Below are 20,318 nucleotides of genomic sequence, written 5' to 3'. Positions count from 1 at the left end.
GGAGAATTTGAGAAATATGGCAGTTAATTTGGAAGCATTGAAATTCAAATGTGGCATTGTTCTATTTTGTTCATTCTATGTTCACATAAGTAAGAGTGATGGAAAACTAACACGAACTAATAAATCTTAGGTGTTTTTATATGGACTTCCTTATATGTAATTAACCAATTCCTTTTGCAATATTCAACGTTGTTTTATAGCTTTTATTGCAATCTTCACGAATGTTAAATTTCAGTCTAAAAAGACTGGTACGTCAGAAGAGCAGTCGATAAATAAAGCAAATTAATTTATCGTAACAGAAGAGGTACATTTTGACCCAGTTTAATATAGAAATGCGCGCAGAAATGAGAAATTATGCGTAGATTCCCTTGCTCTCCACGAACCTCCAATCAAATATTATAAGAAAAAGACTTCATAATTAAAATAGAGTGCTCAAATATAGACATGATTATTATTAAAAAAGAAAAAACACGCAGAAATGACGTGTATCAAAATCACTCCACGAGTGTGATATAAATCACCACAATTTCATGAACTTGATCAGCGTGGAGATGTCAAATAAAGGGGAGCTTATTCATGTATAAAGATATATATTGTTATAAGATCAACTCTCTCTCTCTCTCTCTCTCTCTCTCTCTCTTCAGATTAGCTTTTTCATATTATTAATACTTGGCCATATCGCCCCATTTAATATTAAAATAATTTCCAGATAAATCCTAAACCTCGATGTTGAAGCGGAATGGAGGAATCCTTCGGTGAGCAATGATCCCTCTTGGTCAAAACCTTTTGCACAAATCGGTTCCACGGTCAAAAGGGTGACTTACTGACTGCGTGGTTTTTCACAAATCGGTTCCACGGTCAAAAGGTGACTTACTGACTGCGTGGTTTTTCGTCTGAAGAAAAGTACCTCTTTGATTATAAGCAGAGGTTCATAAATCTTCCTCGCCACATTCATAAAAGGGCTGTCGAAAGACAGACCCCATGTTTTTCTTTTCACTAAAGGATAATGCAATAAGTTATCAGGTGGAAACTGTGTTTTGGAAGTAAGTTCTGAACACAAGTCATATGGCGTCCATCTTACAAGGGAAAAGAAGTCGAAGAAGTATAGCCACAGAGGCAAAACCAGGATTTTCTGCAGAATAGCTGACTGACAAGGGGGATGTTCCACCTAGGAAGGCTGGGCAGAGGAGGAGCCAAAGGATCCTCCGAAGATAAGGCAACGTTAACTGCATGGTGAGAGAAATGGCCTCGCCTTGGAGGTATAACAGTGGGAGAGACAAAGATTGACCTCATTGATAATTACCTTGAAACCAGAGCTGTAGTTTCATGCTGAAAGGGTTTCATTGGAAAAATGTCATAATAAAAAAAAGACATGAACGTCAATTTGGGACACAATTTCAGCACATTACCAAGAAGCTGGTAATGATTAATTAGGCATGGAACCTCGAATCTGGCAAACGGTGTTACATACTGAATGAGAAAGATGAGGCAGGCAAGGAATCCCCAGGTTGTTTGTCACCTGATTTGGCGGATGTAATGTTTCTCAGGTCAGGTCTTGTGAGAGGAGCAGGCTCATTGTAACTGCATACTGATTCAGTGCGAACCATGGTGGCCAAGTACGAATACTACATACAACCAGGAGAGGCAGCGGCAATCCATATCAAAAAGTAGGTAACCCCACTGCTACATGCCTTAATATTCCTTGAAGATGTCGTGTGATTTTTAGAATGCAAGTTCTAAATAATAAAATGGCATTGCTTACATCTAAAACAAAAAAATGTTTAAACTATCAAATGATACACGCAGCTCTCTGTAAATAAATAGTTTCTACTTCTTAAGTAATTATAGACTTTTTTATGTCCTGTAAACTTTCGGTATACAACGTTCATAACTATACCACATTCATGCATACATAAATACTTATGTACATACCAAAAGTGTTCATTTCCAGAGTCACCTACATTCCGAAAGATTGTCCCCTCGACGTTACTGATTAAGACTACCGAAAACTTATCCCCAACAACAGAGGTGAGCTTAAATGTTCCCTCTCTTCATCTGATCACCAATGTCTCCTGCACTTCCTACTTTCTGCTATTTAATGGAAATGGAAAACTGAGTTTCTTTTTCCTTTTGTTATAGTAATTCAGCATCACTCGATGGCTATCTAACTGCAAACAATGAACATTTAACATTTACAGCAGCAGCTGTAAAAACAGAACAAAAGATGTTAAAATTGCTGGAGCGCCTCTCGTAATTCCCCGACTTCAGTAGAATGTTATTTCATAAGAAACTAATTTTCCTTAAAAACCTCCTCGAGTCTCAGTTTTTCGTATAACAGACAGCACTAAGAAGAAGAGTTAAAATGAAATTCAAAGAGGCTTAACCATATAGGGAGCTTAATAATAATAATAATAATAATAATAATAATAATAATAATAATAATAATAATAATAATAATAATAATGGAGAAGAAAATCCACAGTTATGTATATGAACATATATTTAAAGATAAATCAGTATAGATAGCTTTCGGGAACTTGTTCGATTCCTCTTTTCAATCTGACGCGTTGATGCAGCACCCCAACCAAGTAAACACAAAAGGACTCAAAACAAGCGAAGTTGTTTATAAACTATGAGTATTTTTAATAATAATAATAATAATAATAATAATAATAATAATAATAATAATAATAATAATAATAATAATTATTATTATTATTATTATTATTATTATTATTATTATTATTATTATTATTATTATTATTACAGTAGTAGTAGTAGTAATCACAATCAGATCAAAGATCTATTTTAGACGCAGGTAGTTTTCATTTCCTAGGAAATCGTGTTGAATGGTCTTTCCATTTAATCACATTTTTTCCAAATATTTCTTTGATATGATGAGTTCATGTTGCAAACTTTCTCCCTCTCTTTCTCTCGCGGAATTTATTTAGGAAATGCTTCCTGTCCCCAAACCGAGTAAAACCATACATCTAAATACTTTTCAGCGGAATACTCATGATTTGACAGAAAGTGTTGGTGAGTTATATAAAATAAACAGAGGGAAGAACGCATTTCTCCTCTTTTTGACCCCAAATGGTCGTGGACTTCGTTTGAAGAGAGAAAACTTTCCTCCCTTTGCTTTTCAAACAAAGGAAATATTTTCTGACACTCGTTTCTTACCCTTCCTTGTTTATTCATGTTTATTCATATATATATATTTTCCAAGTGAAATTCTTTTTTTAAGCAGTTGTATCAAAACAAATAATCCATGTAGGTAGAAATGAATACAATACAAGAAGGTCGTATAAATTTTCTATCGAAAATATTTCTTGATAAAAATATAAGTTTTCAGAGGTCGAAACGAGAAAAACTATTTGGGAAACATCATTTACTCTATTTTAGCACAGGCATCGAAGCAGTGAGGCCGATAATTTCATCCCTTTTGTAAATGAAAAGTTGGATGATTAAGGAGCAATATTTTGACATGTGCTAAGAGTGAAACAACGGTGACAGCTAAAATATGTTTATATGGTTTTATAGACAATTGCATTCATCTATCTTGATATATTAATAATGCACCAAAACAGATGTTTCAATTAAGTTAATGTAATTTCGTACACAAATTGCCACACAACAAGAATGCTGTATTGTGCAGAAATCAAACGAAAAAAAAACTTGCAACTAACAAGATCTAAGTAGAGACAGAAAACTGAAGAAGTCTCTATGAAAGGATCTGAATTTATCAGAATCATAATCCGAGACCATTTTTATAGACTGCTTTGCTCTTTATCAGTTGCCCTCTGGCAAAAGGTTTCGTCTTTGTCTTGCTTTGACACATATTGAGTAGGGGATCAGGGGCACTGGAGTCGATGGAGGTAGAGCGAACTGAATATGGAAGCCGAGGAGTTTTACCTTTCCTCCATGAGAGCAAGTCATAGACCCATCAGGGTGGAAGAGAGTATCGACATTAGACTTGCACAAGTTGCAGGGAACTTTCGACAGGGTGATTTTTTCCCTATCGGAAATGAAATATGGATGTAATATTTCCTTTAATTGGTAATAGATGATTTCTCCCTTGAAAGTTCACTGGCTCTGTGATTCCTCCTTATATAAAAGAAACTTGAGTAGGAAGTGAAAGAAAAGCTAAGAGTGACTCATGTGCTTGCTCTCTTGATTGCAGAGCTGACGTAGCTGAGGAACAAGAGCACCAGAACCTCAAGAAAAGGAAGACCATAGAAGGGGACGGGGTATCTATCTTAACTGGGGAGGTTTAAACCTCACCAGCATTACGGGACTCGAATTTAGGATTTCGGCTGCAAGAGGCATTATCCTACATGGAGAGTCATGTCTAAATTGAGCGAGGCAGAATTTATTTAGTGTCTTAAATAGTCAATGAATTTATTAAAAGCCTAAAACTGACAGTTTTCTAATAAATTCTGAATGCAAAAATATGTGTATTATTGTCAACCTCTATTTTTAAGGGTTTTCCCTATAGAGCGCAACAATAAAGCATGTATTTGGTCCAGTCACTCCCATTATGCTTTCGAATGACGTGTATTGGCATCAAAAATAGGAATTGTTTTTAACATGAATATAATTCATTTGTCGTCAGATATTAGGCTCACTCATACTTGAATAATAATTGTCTGAGGCCGTTGTAGCTACGTGGCGGGTGCAGCTGCATCTCCTCTACCTGCACAGACATCAGAAGCCATAGAACTGCCTCTAGAACCATAGAACAACCGTCAAGGTCAACAATTTTGGACTCCCAGAAATCGGCGAGAGAAACAGCCAACCTGCCAACCACCGCTATGCTGGGATGGTCTCGGAGAATTGCTAACGAATTGACAAGTGATTCTGTCGTTCCACGAATGAAAGACAAGCTGGCTTGTCATCGTTTTTTCTTTTAACTGGAGAAGTTGAACAAACATCCTTTTTTCAACTGACGGTGAAAGTTTAAGAAAAGTACTCTTATCTTTGACCATGCGGTACTTATTCTCTAGTTAGTGATGACTGGTCCACTTTATGTATGCATTCTATAAAATGACAATGCATAAGATATCTTTGGTACATCACTCTTGTACATCAGATACAGTGACATCAAGGCGTCTCAGAACTTCCTTCGAGATTAAAAATGAGTTCATTGGGCAGCCAAGATTATGGGAAAATTCTTTGAAAATACTTCAATTATTCAGTACTTACTGGATAAAAAGAGGTTCTGCATCACTGCAGTATGGCTTATATTTTTATGATGATCAGAGGAAACAAAATATAATTGAAATTGCCTATATATATATATATATATATATATATATATATATATATATATATATATATATATATATATATATATATATATATATATATATATCTTTTACAGTAAGTCGTCGTTTCCCACAACAAAATGTTGCTCCGGAGAGAAACAACACAAGTAAATCGTAGATGAACCCACTGTGTATTAGCTGTTTTATGCATCTCCATAGAAGTCTTACCAGTATCATGTCCAAACCCCTTCAGGCCCCGCGCAGTTCACGCCCGTCTTACACGCACTCTTATTCAATCTGGACCGTATGGCTATTCAAAACCTCTTTTTCGTAGTCAGCATCACTTTAACTGAAAAAAAATTAATGATGGCTAGTATGGTTTGAACATTAGTGAAACAATGCGCACTTGAGTGTCTGCACATTTGGAAAGTTTCCAGTGTTTTCTGTTCATCCTTTTACGAAATACTTGTACAAATATTTCGAGACAGGTTTCCTTTGGTTTCACAAAATGGATTCAGGGTCTCCTATGCACATCTCGAGCTGGCCATGAAGTCAAAGCCTTCATATCACCACGTAGTCATATAAAAAGACGGAGAATCACCGTAGCTGGCTTACTGAGTATGAAGTAATATAAGGAAAACAGGACCACAGAAGATTATCAGGTTTACATGCCTCCCACATCTCTCTAGTTTTGAAATATTACCTTTAACGAGGCCATTTTATCAAGATTTATTTAGCAAAAAGCAGCTTTCCTAACGAGATGGTTTTCTCAGAAAATGATCCTAAAGTTTCATCCTGCCTCACAACGCGAAAAATATTTGGTTGTAAATAACAGGTAATGGTCGTGAGACTCTCCTGAACTGAGAATGTATTTCTATAGAATCTTTGGGCTTATTAACAGTCTTCATGATGCAAGAGCATCAAATAAATGGTTTCACTGTTAACAACACACACACACACACACACACACACACATATATATATATATATATATATATATATATATATATATATATATATATATATATATATATATATATATATATATATATATATATATATATATATATATATATATATATATATGTATATATATATATATATATATATATATATATATGTATATATATATACACACATATATATATACATACATGATCATGAAGCTACAAATATCGCTTAATATCAAATCCACGCTACCTCGGGAATATCCCCGATGGGGAATTATCACCGAAGGGGAATTTATAAATAGCTCAGTGGTTAGCGTCGACTGGATTCACTGGATGCGCGTCTGTGTCTCGTGGGATCGAGACTCGGCAGTGCCCGTCCATTTATCACTTATAAATTCCCCTTCGGTGATAATTCCCCATCGGGGATATTCCCGAGGTAGCGTGGATTTGATATTAAGCGATATTTGTAGCTTCATGATCATGTATGTATATATATGTGTGTGTATATATACATATATATATATATATATATATATATATACATACATTTTGATTCGTAAGTGGATTACATGAATAAAGGTTGAGGACATTTTTGTTTTGATTTACAAAATTTCTAAATGATATTTAAGTATTCAACGGCCAAGATGAGGCTAAACATAATGCATATCCCATTGACCTCATTTAAACAATTCGTTTCTCTAAAACTTAATATGGTAATAATAGTATTGTTTGTAAACTTCTTATTACTAATAATATTGTCTATAAATTTATTAATTAAAACGAATCTGTCTAGGAGGGATTCAGTCACACTTGTATATATGTTCCCAATAATTTGTCCTGATGAAAATCAAAGCTGGCGACTCTACACGAAAACCCATCTTGCTCGAAACACTCACCTCGAAGCCCACGGATTGTTTGCCAATATTCGGCTTAGGGAAATCCCTCTGTGCAAAATCCTTTGTCCAGTTCCCCCTCTCTCTGTCAGACAGATGAATGAATGTTCTTATTTAACCGTTTACTAAAAAATATGAACGTAGGTAGAGACTGAGGGATATCTTTTTGGCCATCTGGCATGTCAGACTGTAGGCCATTATTTTGTTATATACTTTGGTTCTTTTTAACAGCGCAGAATAACAACATGGCAATTTAACAAAATTGGGGTAGATAGCGCTATAAGCTGAGAACATGAGAAGAAACATCTAATTCGAAACCGAATTGAAGGTGGGTTAATATATCCCTTATGCGTCTTCTTGTTCAATTGGCTCAGTGGTCAAAGTCACTGCACATCGTAGTTTTTAAATCGGGCAGTGGTTCGAATTCCACTGCTGCGAAGCGCTTATCAATTATTATTACTTTTGGGTGTAATTTATTCCCGAGGTATGCTGAATCGGATATTAAAGGATATTCGTGGCAAATGTTTGTCATTATAAAAAAATGTCACAATGTGCTCTGATAACAAGAATCCAAGCTTGCTTGAGGCCACGAGCACCCTCAACCACTGGGGGAAATGACACAAGGAAATAGTGGTCAGGTTCCTCCCCTCATGATAGAGAGGTCAGTTTCGATTCCCGGACGACACTGGGTCCATTACCCAAATCCTGTTAAATGTTGTTGCATCCAAGTGAATGTAAATAGTGACTGAGGGTATCTAGCAGTCAGTCGATTCTGCAGGGTAGCACATAGAGCAGTAGGCTTGTTCTTACAACCAACCAACAATTCTGGGCTAGATGGAAAGGGCTAGATAGAAATTGCATACACACACACACACACACACACACTATATATATATATATATATATATATATATACACACACACACACACACATATATATATATATATATATATATATATATATATATATATATATATATATATATATATATATATATATATATACACACACACACACACACACATATATATATATATATATATATATATATATATATATATATATATATATATATATATATATATATATATATATATATATATATATATATATACACATATATACACACACACACACACACATATATATATATATATATATATATATATATATATATATATATATATATATATATATATATATATACACACACATATATATATATATATATATATATATATATATATATATATATATATATATATATGTATGTATGCATGTATGCATATGAAATTAAGCCTAGAAGTTGCCTTTATATCAGATGAATGTGTCCCATACACTGGATATCGTCACCAACTCATTACTTCTAACGGAATCTTATTCGCTTATATTCAATACTATTATTGTAAAAAGTGCGTAAAAAGCAATTTTCGTGACATGGAATGGTTGCATAATTCAGCGCTGCTTCGCTGCTCTCTTCACTGACATTCACAACCCTGATTCAGTGAACCCCTGACCGAATCCAACTCGATAATCCTCGTTTTCTCTGCTGATCAGGAGCTGAACTTGTCGAGGGCCTTGTCACAACTGTTGTTGACACGTCCGATGGATTTCGTGGCGTCACGAGGTCGACGATTCCGGACAAATGATGCCATGCGTTTATGAATGAGTAATCTGTCTGCATTGGCATAAAGGCTAAATTTTGTATAACAAATATTGAATTGCAATTTTTTACATGCTTTTTTGCTTCACTTCATAAGTTATTTTCATTTACTTTTTTGTGTTTTGATATCAGACTAGCGATCTCCTCAAGTGCGTAATTCCATGTAGCTTTCAAACAGTTCCTACATAAAAGTGAAAAAAGACAAAGATCCCAAAAAATAAAAAAAGTTTATTTCATGTACTTATTAAACCTTTATTTGCGGAAAGCTGAAATTATTGCTTCATCCATCAATAAGACGAGATGGGGGAAGGACGCCTACTTGAATCTCACCTTGATTACACAAACACCGACGCTTGTCGATAGAATTTACCTTATTCTATCGTGCAGCCATTTTGCCCTTCCCTCTCTTGCATAAACAAAAATGAGACGAATTTAAAATTCATGTTATAATGCAAGAAAAATGACACATCTCGAACTTTATGTAGCTATTTTTGCCCTTTTTTAAAAAGATAGTTCATGATCTGGTTCGGTAATATTGTTAACATGCTTTTTTGTCAGTAAGAATAAAATATTACCAATTATAACTCATTATTGAGATGAAGGCTTCTTATCTCACGACAACTACTTTCCCTGTCTATGTTTCTCTTCTTCTGATTTCGTTTGAGAATACAGCAAGTTCTTGTGTCCAGTTCACAGCAGCTGCATTTGCATACGAATAGCCATGCAGCTATCAGACTAAATAGCCGTTACATGTCCGTTATTAGCGGTGGGTGCATCTGAAATTGTTGATAAACCACCGCAGTTGCCTCTCGTATATTAGACATCAAAGAATTTTTACTGCTTAGGGTGATATTATTATTATTATTATTATTATTATTATTATTATTATTATTATTATTATTATTATTATTATTATTATTATTATAATTGCAACCCTAGTTGTCTTACATTTTAAATATAATTTCAAGGGCAATCGCAAATATTATGTCTGAAACTCTATATGTTATTTGAATCAATACAAAGTTTTAATGGCGTTATAGATTTCCTTTCGTATAAAAATGCCAATTGAATATACAACATTATCTTCGCTGCTCCAACGGGCAACATTGCACAATTCAGAAATCACAAAATAAAGTCAATAAATGAAAAAAGTTGAAAAAACCAAATTATTTTTTATGCTTTAATATCAAATTAACGTTAGATACATTATTATTCTTCATATATAATTTGCACTGAAAGGAATTTCGAGTGGAACATTTCGAATAAAAATTCCCTATATCAAATATGCTTCGGGGAGGAAAATGTTTTCTTAAAAAGTGACTCAAAATGGATTTTTTTTTTTATGCCAGCACGTGGTGGGCAATAAATAACAGATAGAAATAATCAATGCTCTCTCTCTCTCTCTCTCTCTCTCTCTCTCTCTCTCTCTGAGTGGAAAAAATGCATTTTCTGTTGCCCTCAAAGTCAAAACTCAAAAGCTAACGAGAACGGCCGTGAACTACAGCTACTGAAACATTCCCTGGCTGCGGTTCACCGCACAAAGGATTTTTCCCTCTTTCTTTTTAAATGGAAACTGTTAGGACCGAAACATTTCCCTCTCAAAGGCAGGGCGCTGCGAATGCAGTTATGGCCGATTTTTCTTTCAGCTTTTGTTGCCTGAAAATTTTTTTGGGAAAGATAGACCGAACTGGCTGTTTACATATGAGAGGTTAAGAGAGATTGAGTCAGAAAGGGCATCCGTCCGCCAATCATCTGCCGGAGCAAATTATGCAATGAGTCGTTCAACGAAAGCTAAGATGGATGAGAGACGAAGGAATAGACACAAAGACCACAAGAAAGAAACACCCGGAAAGACTCGTTAACAGCGGCAATTCCGACAACGGATTCAGTTGAGAAGAAGAAGAAAAAGAAGGGAAGAAGAAGCTTAAGGTTTATATATCTGCGAATGCGTACAACAATGTAAAATGGAATGATAACCTTACATAAACTGCGTAAAGATAAGTATAATTTCTCCATCGAAGCCAACTCTATTATTCATTTCAGAGGGAGCTGAGTTAGGAGAGCTGGTAACTGCCGACAATTTTCACCACGATGGATACCAGCCATCAGATAAAGACCCAGTTAAAATTCTGTTGTTAGGTGAATACCCTTGGGTCTAAGGTATGGCTACCATTCATTCCGAAAGTTTGAGAGCAAAATGCTCACCTGCATCCGCTCTCTTCGGCCGATGGAAACGATAAAGATGAGCTCTCGATCTTCCTTCTTAAATGCCAAATATTTTTCTCCCATTTCTATACACAGGGAAAGAATGACATTTGCCCCGCCATCACCGGGCATTAGCGGCATAGGTAGGACGGGGTGGCTGCTAGACTTGCCAAGCTTTCTACCTTACCAGAAAGGAAGGCGTCTATATTCCTGAGGTCAGTGCCACAAAAGCCGGCTTTAGATAACTACTCTGGATATTTACCTTGCTTGTGACAGCTCTCGTGATTCCAGGTGTTATACCTTATTCTCTCTCGCCATCCGTTTACAGTGTTAATTCATCAAAGTTACGTTAAAAATAAAACTGTAGAATTTCTGGTACGTAAACACAAGCTGACTCAAACATTTTTTTACTAAATTAAACATTTATTATGTAAGGCTTTACACGTATTAGAAAGAAAGGTTAGAGACAGAGATATCTTAAATAATGATAACTCTAATAACTACTGCAAGCAAAATTTGGAGTTTCTGGATTTTTATCTTGGGATTATGAATTTGAGACTGTTTGAAAACTTGAATGGAAACGCGTGCATAGATAGGTTTCTGCTTGTAAATTAAGTGAATTCATTAGGTGTTTATCAGAACTAACTCATTCATATCGTGTTGTCAGTGGTCCTGCAAAATACTTAAAAATTAAGCAAAGATACAAGCTACAGAAAAACTTAAATTATATGAGCTTTGGTATCAAATATAGTAATCTCTTTTTTTTTTTTTTACTAGTATGAAAATAACAATACCTGGAAATTTGCCAACGGAATCTGTTGCATTTTTTTTTATTGTATTTCTCCGTTTATTTCTTCCAGGAGTGAGGGGAGGGGAGAAGGGGAGGGCCGTTGGCATTGTGGGAAAGCAAGCAGTTGATATGTCCAGCTAATATCTCCGATATCTCCTTTAACCAAAAATACCATTCGTCTAAGATGTTGACATAAGCGTATTGAAAATAAACAAAACCAGTTTGAATGTTAGAAATTCAAAGAGATAAATATATGCATTCATAAACCGTAATTGAGCTCAAATAACACAGGTTGTAAATTCATTTTTCAGAATGCATAAAAAATATTTGAATTCCTAAAACAAAATCTTTGAATCTAAAGGAGAATAATGCGAGCATTACGATTAACTTATAAATTTCTCTAATATGCATGGGCTATATATATATATATATATATATATATATATATATATATATATATATATATATATATATATATATATACATACGTATACATACATACATACATGTGTGTATGTATACACACACACACACACACATATATATATATATATATATATATATATATATATATATATATATATATATATATATATATATATATCATGCATTACAGGTGAAAAATAAGAAACAGGGTGTAGGTCCTGACCCGTTCGACTTTATTTCCAAGCCATGGCTTGGAAATATCGAAACTCGGGGGACCTACACTTCTTTTTATTTTTCACCTGTGGTAATGTGGTAAATGAATCACGTACAATAGTGACAATAATCATATATATATATATATATATATATATATATATATATATATATATATATATATATATATATATATTTATATATATATATTTATATATATATATTTATATATATATATATATATATATATATATATATATATATATATATATATATATATATATATATATATATATATATATATATTTATATATATATATATATATATATATATATATATATATATATATATATATATATATATATATGTATATGTGTATATATATATATATATATATATATATATATATATATATATATATATATATATATATATATATATATATATATATATATATCTCAGGACAGGGTGACAAGGAGATAGTCGGTCATCTGTAGGTGGTATTTATTTGCCGACGCGTTTCGTAACACATTGTTACATCATCAAGGCTAAAAAGAAAATTTACAAATTAAAATACATGGAATAAAACTAACGACTTCAAGAGAGTCTCAACATGCTATATAAATATACATTAAAACAAGACAGTTCATAAAAAGCACCTGCTAGACTAAAAGGTTGAAGACTAAATAACTAAAAGGGAAAAGGAAAGCAGCAAAGAAAACTGGCTCAAGCCAGATACAACTGAACAGAGGTGGTGTGTGAGTTCAACTTAGGAACTAGCTGTTTTATGAATAACGATTCCAAAATTAGCAGTTCGTGTGGATGACTTGTTTGGCCCAAAACAGAGAAGTCAAAATAATCAATACTTGTATTACATATATTTGAATGATTTCTGATATTAGAAAATTCTGGATTGGACAATCTGCAACCAGTACGGTGACTAACACCTTTATGTGAATCTGCTCTGACCCTCAGCAATCGTTTAGTCGATCCACGTAAGTCCCCAAATTACATCTGGGGCAAGTATATTTATATACGACTGACGATTGCATTATTGGGCAGATTCTATCCTTAAATTTAAAAGGACCTATTGTAAGTGGATTTTTGGGTATTAAAATGACTTGCAACATGTTAAAATGTTTTCTATTGCAGACTTCAGATTACTTCTAAATTTATCGTCTAGGACGTATGGGATAGCTGCATAGAGTTTCTTCCGTGGTACTGTACTTATAACAGCCGAGTGAGATAGTTTCTTATTTAAGAAATTCTTACAGTGTTTAAAGAAAACTTGAGATGGAAACCAATTATCAGTAAAATATTTGTGCAAGAAAATTATTTCTTTATGATAAGAGTCCCAAGAAGAGGTTAGAGTATAAGCCCGGTGGAGGAGAGTAAAAATTGAATTTAGTTTAAAATAATAAAAACAAGCACTATAAAAGTTTGAACCCAGACCAGTAAAGTCTTTTTCTAAAAACGGAAGTGTTAAAACTGTCATTATGTCGGAACACCAAAACATCCAAAGAATGGTAATTGATTATTGTCCTCTCTTTCTAATGTAAACTTAATATTCGGATGTACTTCGTTAATGTACGAGAGGAACTGATCAGCATGAAAAGCTGATTTGAAAGAACGAAGGTGTCATCGACAAACCGTTTATATACAAGAGATAAAAGCCAAGGGGGCAATTTTCCAACATGCGCCCCTTAGCTTTTATCTCTTGTATATAAACGGTTTGTCGATGACACCTTCGTTCTTTCAAATCAGCTTTTCATGCTGATCATTCCTCTAGTACATTAACGAAGCACATCCGAATATTGTTTACATTAGAAAAGAGGACAATAATCAATTACCATTCTTGGATGTTTTGGTGTTCCGACATAATGACAGTTTTAACACTTCCGTTTTTAGAAAAAGACTTTACTGGTCTGGGTTCAAACTTTTATAGTGCTTGTTTTTATTATTTTAAACTAAATTCAATTTTTACTCTCCACCGGGCTTATACTTAACCCTTCTTGGGACTCTTATCATAAAGAAATAATTTTCTTGCACAAATATTTTACTGATAATTGGTTTCATTCATGTTTTCTTTAAACACTGTAAGAATTTCTTAAATAAGAAACTATCTCACTCGGCTGTTATAAGTACAGTATACGGAAGAAACTCTATGCAGCTATCCCATACGTCCTAGACGATAAATTTAGAAGTAATCTGAAGTCTGCAATAGAAAAACATTTTAATATGTTGCAAGTCATTTTAATACCCAAAATCCACTTACAATAGGGTCCTTTTTAAATTTAAGGATAGAATCTGCCCAATAATGCAATCGTCAGTCGTATATAAATATACTTTTCCCAGATGTAATTTGGGGACTTACGTGGGGATCGACTAAACGATTGCTGAGGGTCAGAGCAGATTCACATTGTGGTTAGTCACCGTACTGGTTGCAGATTGTCCAATCCAGAATTTTCTAATATCAGAAATCATTCAAAATATATGTAATACGAGTATTGATTATTCTGACTTCTGTTTTGGGCCAAACAAGTCATCCACACGAACTGCTAATTTGGAATCGTTATTCATAAAACAGCTAGTTCCTAAGTTGAACTCACACACCACCTCTGTTCAGTTGTATCTGGCTTGAGCCAGTTTTCTTTGCTTTGCTGCTTTCCTTTCCCTTTTAGTTATTTAGTCTTCAACCTTTTTAGTTCTAGCAGGTGCTTTTTATGAACTGTCTTGTTTTAATGTATATTTATATAGCATGTTGAGATTCTCTTGAAGCGTTAGTTTTATTCCATGTATTTTAATTTGTAAATTTTATTTTTAGCCTTGATGATGTAACAATGTGTTACGAAACGCGTCGGCAAATAAATACCACCTACAGATGACCGACTATCTCCTTGTCACCCTGTCCTGAGATATGCTGTATTTTTGCTTGTGCCAACTACACTTTTTTCTATATATATATATATATATATATATATATATATATATATATATATATATATATATATATATATATATATATATATATATATATATATATATATATATATATATATATATATATATATAGGCTGTGTGTGTATATGTGTGAGTGTGTTGTGTGCTTATGTGTTTGTGTGACTGAAGAGCTGCAGAGTCAAGAAGAATGAACATAGACCCAGTAATTCACTCAAATATCCTGTTTTTTTTTTTTTGTGGGGGGCTGCATCTTCGACAAAGAAGGGGAGGAGAGGCACACAGTACACAGTAGGACACATGAAACCTTTTGTCTCTACCCCAAAGTTCTAATTCCATAATTCACTGATGACAACTCAAAGTGAATTCTTCATCACCTAGTGTGTTTTCAACCTGCGGGCCATGGGCAGTTCTGAGGGGGGCCATGCCACGGACATCTTCAAAATAATATTTAGAAAATAAAAAATATTGACAGTAAATGCAAGCCAGAGCATTCTTTCTTAAGTGAAAAAGTGTAATTTGAGTTTTGATTACAATGCACATGATTTATTTACAGTAAATACGGGCTAGTGCTTCCTTTCATAAATGAAAATGTGTAAGTAATAAAGCGTTCTGAAAAATAATTCTATATGAAAATGTATAACTAATAATTAGAGTGTACTGAAAAATAATTCCACAAATGAAAATGTAAAATTAATAAAGTGTTCTGAAAATGCTTTATAATAATTCTATTACCATCATCATTACACAATTCTGAAGGGCGGCGGGCCATGAGTATTTAAGGATGCCAAAAATGGGCCATGGGCACAAAAAGGTTGAAAACCACTGACCTAGTGGTTCTTCCTTCTAAATCACTATTTATTGAGATCCTATGCATACTTTATATTCAGCACCGGTGTCATAATTGGTTTACCAAATAATAACCTGCTTATTAGTAATGAATATTATGACGGAAGTCTGTATTACAATGGTGCTTCCCAAATCCCCAAATTGTAACTGTTATAGTGCAATAAGCATAAATTTCTAGTGAGAGGTCATATATTGTATAAACCGGGGAAACTGTTAAAGTTAACTACCCGACAGAATACTTGATGTTCAATTCATTAAAAAACTTTTAACGTAATTCTATTTACATTAGTTGCTGTATCATAAAGCAACAATTAGTTTTTGCTATGCTTTTGTGCTCAGCAAATAGATCTCTATTTTTAGTACTCTATGGGACTGAAACAACGTTCTTTTTAATGATAATCAAATCATCGAATTTCATGTTTCGTTCTGCTAATTAAGAGCAGTTAAGGATAAAAGAAACTGTATTTCGTAAGTCCCATAAATATGTAAACAGACACACATCGGTTATGACTTGATTACAGCGTCGCCTGTTCTTCCTGAAAGTTCATTTATTGTGAAGTCACACTTCATTTTGCGAGGCTTCAACTATAAGGTTCAGCATCTAGAAAAGATGAGGGGCATCTCCGGGTTCCCAGTCCAACTTCAGGGGGCCTTCCAAGGGGTTACCCACCGCTACCACGCACAGGGCAGTCCACTCACGTACCCTTCCCAATTTCATCATTCATTACTTTTTATTCACTATATTTTTTTTATACTTGGAATTAATGAAAGGAAATTAGTATCTGTGGGTTTGTTTGAAAATTTTGTCTGAAGACAGTCATTTGTTGGACTAATGAATAACTCACAGCAGTGTATTTAGATTTATAAATATAAAAATTTATAATGTATTTTTTTTTTAATTAAGCCTTTTCCTAGACTACGCACCCCTCTCTCTCTCTCTCTCTCTCTCTCTCTCTCTCTCTCTCTCTCTCTCTCCATTTCAAATTATCTTCCTCCTTCTCCCGAGCCAAGCGGATCATACCTTAGAGAAGTAACACCGAAATATCGGTTATTTCTGCTCCCTTGTGCAGGAGTATTGACGGGCTGTCAGAGAGTATTGGCCTTTGGAGGCGTCAAACAGAAAAATAACCGAAAAGGAAGTTTCGCCTTTGACAGATAAAAAGGTCTCGTACTTTATCGGAACTGTCAAAGAAAAAAATTTTAATCTGCCAATTCTGATTTTTCTGACACATATCGATTCAGCGTTCGCTTGTTCTTATTTGCCTTTTCTCAAATTATGCTCTTAAATATTCAGTCAAAGTTTTTCTCATACTGAACACCATTTTCTTTTGTATTTAACAGTACTTATGATCTCTTTAGGTTATTGTATTTTCTACAAATGGACATTCTTTTACATCTCATGAAAATTTGCATACATTAAGGATAATCATAATAATAATAATTATGACTTTGCTCTTATGACAATTCTCAGGAAATTTTCCATTTTCACTAAATGAGAGTCTCTTAGATTATGAGGTTTCCTCTTTCGCTAAAATGGGATTTTGTCAGGACATAGACATTAGCTTCATTCCGCCGCAAAGCAGAATCTGGGCTCTGTTCTGACATTTCACCACTGGAACAGTCCAGGGTCACCCGTCAGGAAGCGTGAATCACTCTATGCATTTCCACTTCTGGGCATCAGTCTCTTTAAAACATGAAAGCCTTTAGGCCAGTTGGAAGGTCATGAAAGAGATTCTTCATTTTCAAAGATTTTTTTCTCTTATTCAAGGTAATTCGCTTAATCAGATGAGGCGAGAGTTAATAAACATTTCCTTGTTGAATAAAACATTGGAGCGCTCAAGTATACGAGATAGAGAAAATTATTAGTATTTGCACTCGTTTACAAAAGTCTCATGCAGACATAAAACGTGAAGACAGTCACATATAATAGACCTACGTATATATCAGTAAATATGAAAGGGAATTAATTTATTTCTCGTCTCATTTCACTTCTTGTTGCAGTTAGCCGATTTCTCCCTTACTGGAGACAGCGGTCTCATCGTCTCGGACTTTCCGGCACTTTCAATATTTGCCTTTAGTAGTGACAAATTTTTTTGATTAAAGTAGTTGATTTCTGTAATAAGAGCCTCGATGGCCAAGTCGGTAGAGCAGCAGCTTCGGACTTCATAGAAGTCTGTGGCGCGGGTTCAAATCCGCAGCCGACTAGTCAGAGAGGCGGATACTTTGCTATCCGTGTAGACACCCCAGGATTATGTATGTAATCAACAGATAGATTTGCTTAAAAAAGCAAATGGGTGTTATAAACTAGTACACACACAAACAAAGCCACTCCAACATCTCCTAAAAACATAACAGACACCACACACGTCTCGAACTGTCGACCTAACCGCTCAACTCTCCTCGCTGCTGGGAGAAAGGGCGCTGGTGATGGTACGATACATGTACATGCGCTACCGGGGTCTAAGCGATGTCAGGCAGGGCAGCCGATCGAGACTACGATCTACCCCAAAGCCAAATCACAGCCCTTCAAAAGAAGGCATCGTGCTTACCCCATACGAAAAATGGAAAAAAGCACATTAAAAGAAGAAGACGAAGAATAGTTGATTTCTGTAAATAATAATAATAATAATAATAATAATAATAATAATAATAATAATAGCTGCATCCGCTGCATTCAGTTTGTATAGAGTTTTCTCTATTTTTCTAATAACTGAGTTTTCTAGGTTACTGCACTCTACCGGTAACACTCCGATATTGGTCATGTTTGGAGAGGAAAGCAGGTTGGAAAATTGGATAGCTTATTTCCGATGAACAGTATATCAGCAACAGGATACTGAAATCGGGAGTTCATCCTCCGTAGAGTTACCCTTCAGGAGACAGTCTTCTTTTGAGTTGTTCAGGAGAAAGTCTTCTTCAGTGTTAATCGAGGCCATGTTTCGCTTAGGTTCCACTGAGCATGGTCACTCCAAAAGATGGGAGTAGACTGACTTTCGATGTGAGTCTTGCTCTTTATATGAGAAGGTCAGTAGGGTGGTCAAATTGGCTGAGGAGAAACATTCGCGCTGCTAATTGGCTGGCGAGATTTTCTCGCAAGCCAATAATTTACTGCTGATGGTCTCTCTGCTTCAACCTTGCTGAGCGGCGGGGCTGGTGTGTGACGTCATTCTCTGGTATTTCACGGCGAATATTCTGGTTGGGCGCCGGGCGGCTCGTGGAATCTCCAACATCATTGTGAGTTTCACGTTCGGAATCTTCGTTTCTTGCGGTGTCTGGCGCCGGTCTGTCAGCTACAGAAGCAATAGGTCGCCTAATGCTGGGTGGTATTTAATAAAGGCTTCTCCTGCTGTATTAATAATAATAATAATAATAATAATAATAATAATAATAATAATAATAATAATAATAATAATAATATTATTATTATTATTATTATTAATTGTGGTTAGTGGGTTAATGTGGCTTTTCTTAGCAACATTCACTTCAGGGTGTGACGTCCCTGCCTACACGAGTTAGGATAGAAGAGGCTCTTTAACCTTGGCAGGCAGCAATTTTAGGAAAAGGACCGACTGAAATCAAATCAGTGGGTAGAAGGGACTCTTTAGCCTTGGCAGGCACGACATCTAAGAGAAGGTTACTCTCAACTCAAACCTTTTTCTCCAACCTTGGACTGCACCATACCCAGTGTACTGTGACCTTCCATGGTCTTGGGTTTAAGTTTCCTTGACCGAGGGTACCGTTGGGTGTTTATCCTCTTTTTCGTTCATTTTCCTGTTTTTTCGAAAAAGTGCGTAGGACAGGCTGGTGAAAAAGCAAAAGTTGATTGGTGGATTATTAGGAAAGTGCCTTCATCTATACCTAATCTTTTATTACTGAGCGTTTTATTTCTAAATCCATCTTGATTGTTCTTCCCCAGTTGTGGCAAACTTGGCGGATTTCATTTGCCTTACAAGGGGTGCCAGCCCCACCTTGTCAACCAGTCGCATCGGTGCTTTATTCAATGACATATGGACATATTTATGCATACTTTCAACCGCAGTTTTGTGAATAATACAAACACTGTTGTTGGTAGCACTGTTGTTTATTGTTCTGTTGATTTTTACAATGT

The sequence above is a fragment of the Macrobrachium rosenbergii genome, chromosome 47 (assembly GCF_040412425.1).
Source record: "Macrobrachium rosenbergii isolate ZJJX-2024 chromosome 47, ASM4041242v1, whole genome shotgun sequence".
In the NCBI taxonomy this organism is placed as follows: domain Eukaryota; kingdom Metazoa; phylum Arthropoda; class Malacostraca; order Decapoda; family Palaemonidae; genus Macrobrachium; species Macrobrachium rosenbergii.
This window is presented reverse-complemented; position numbering follows the sequence as displayed.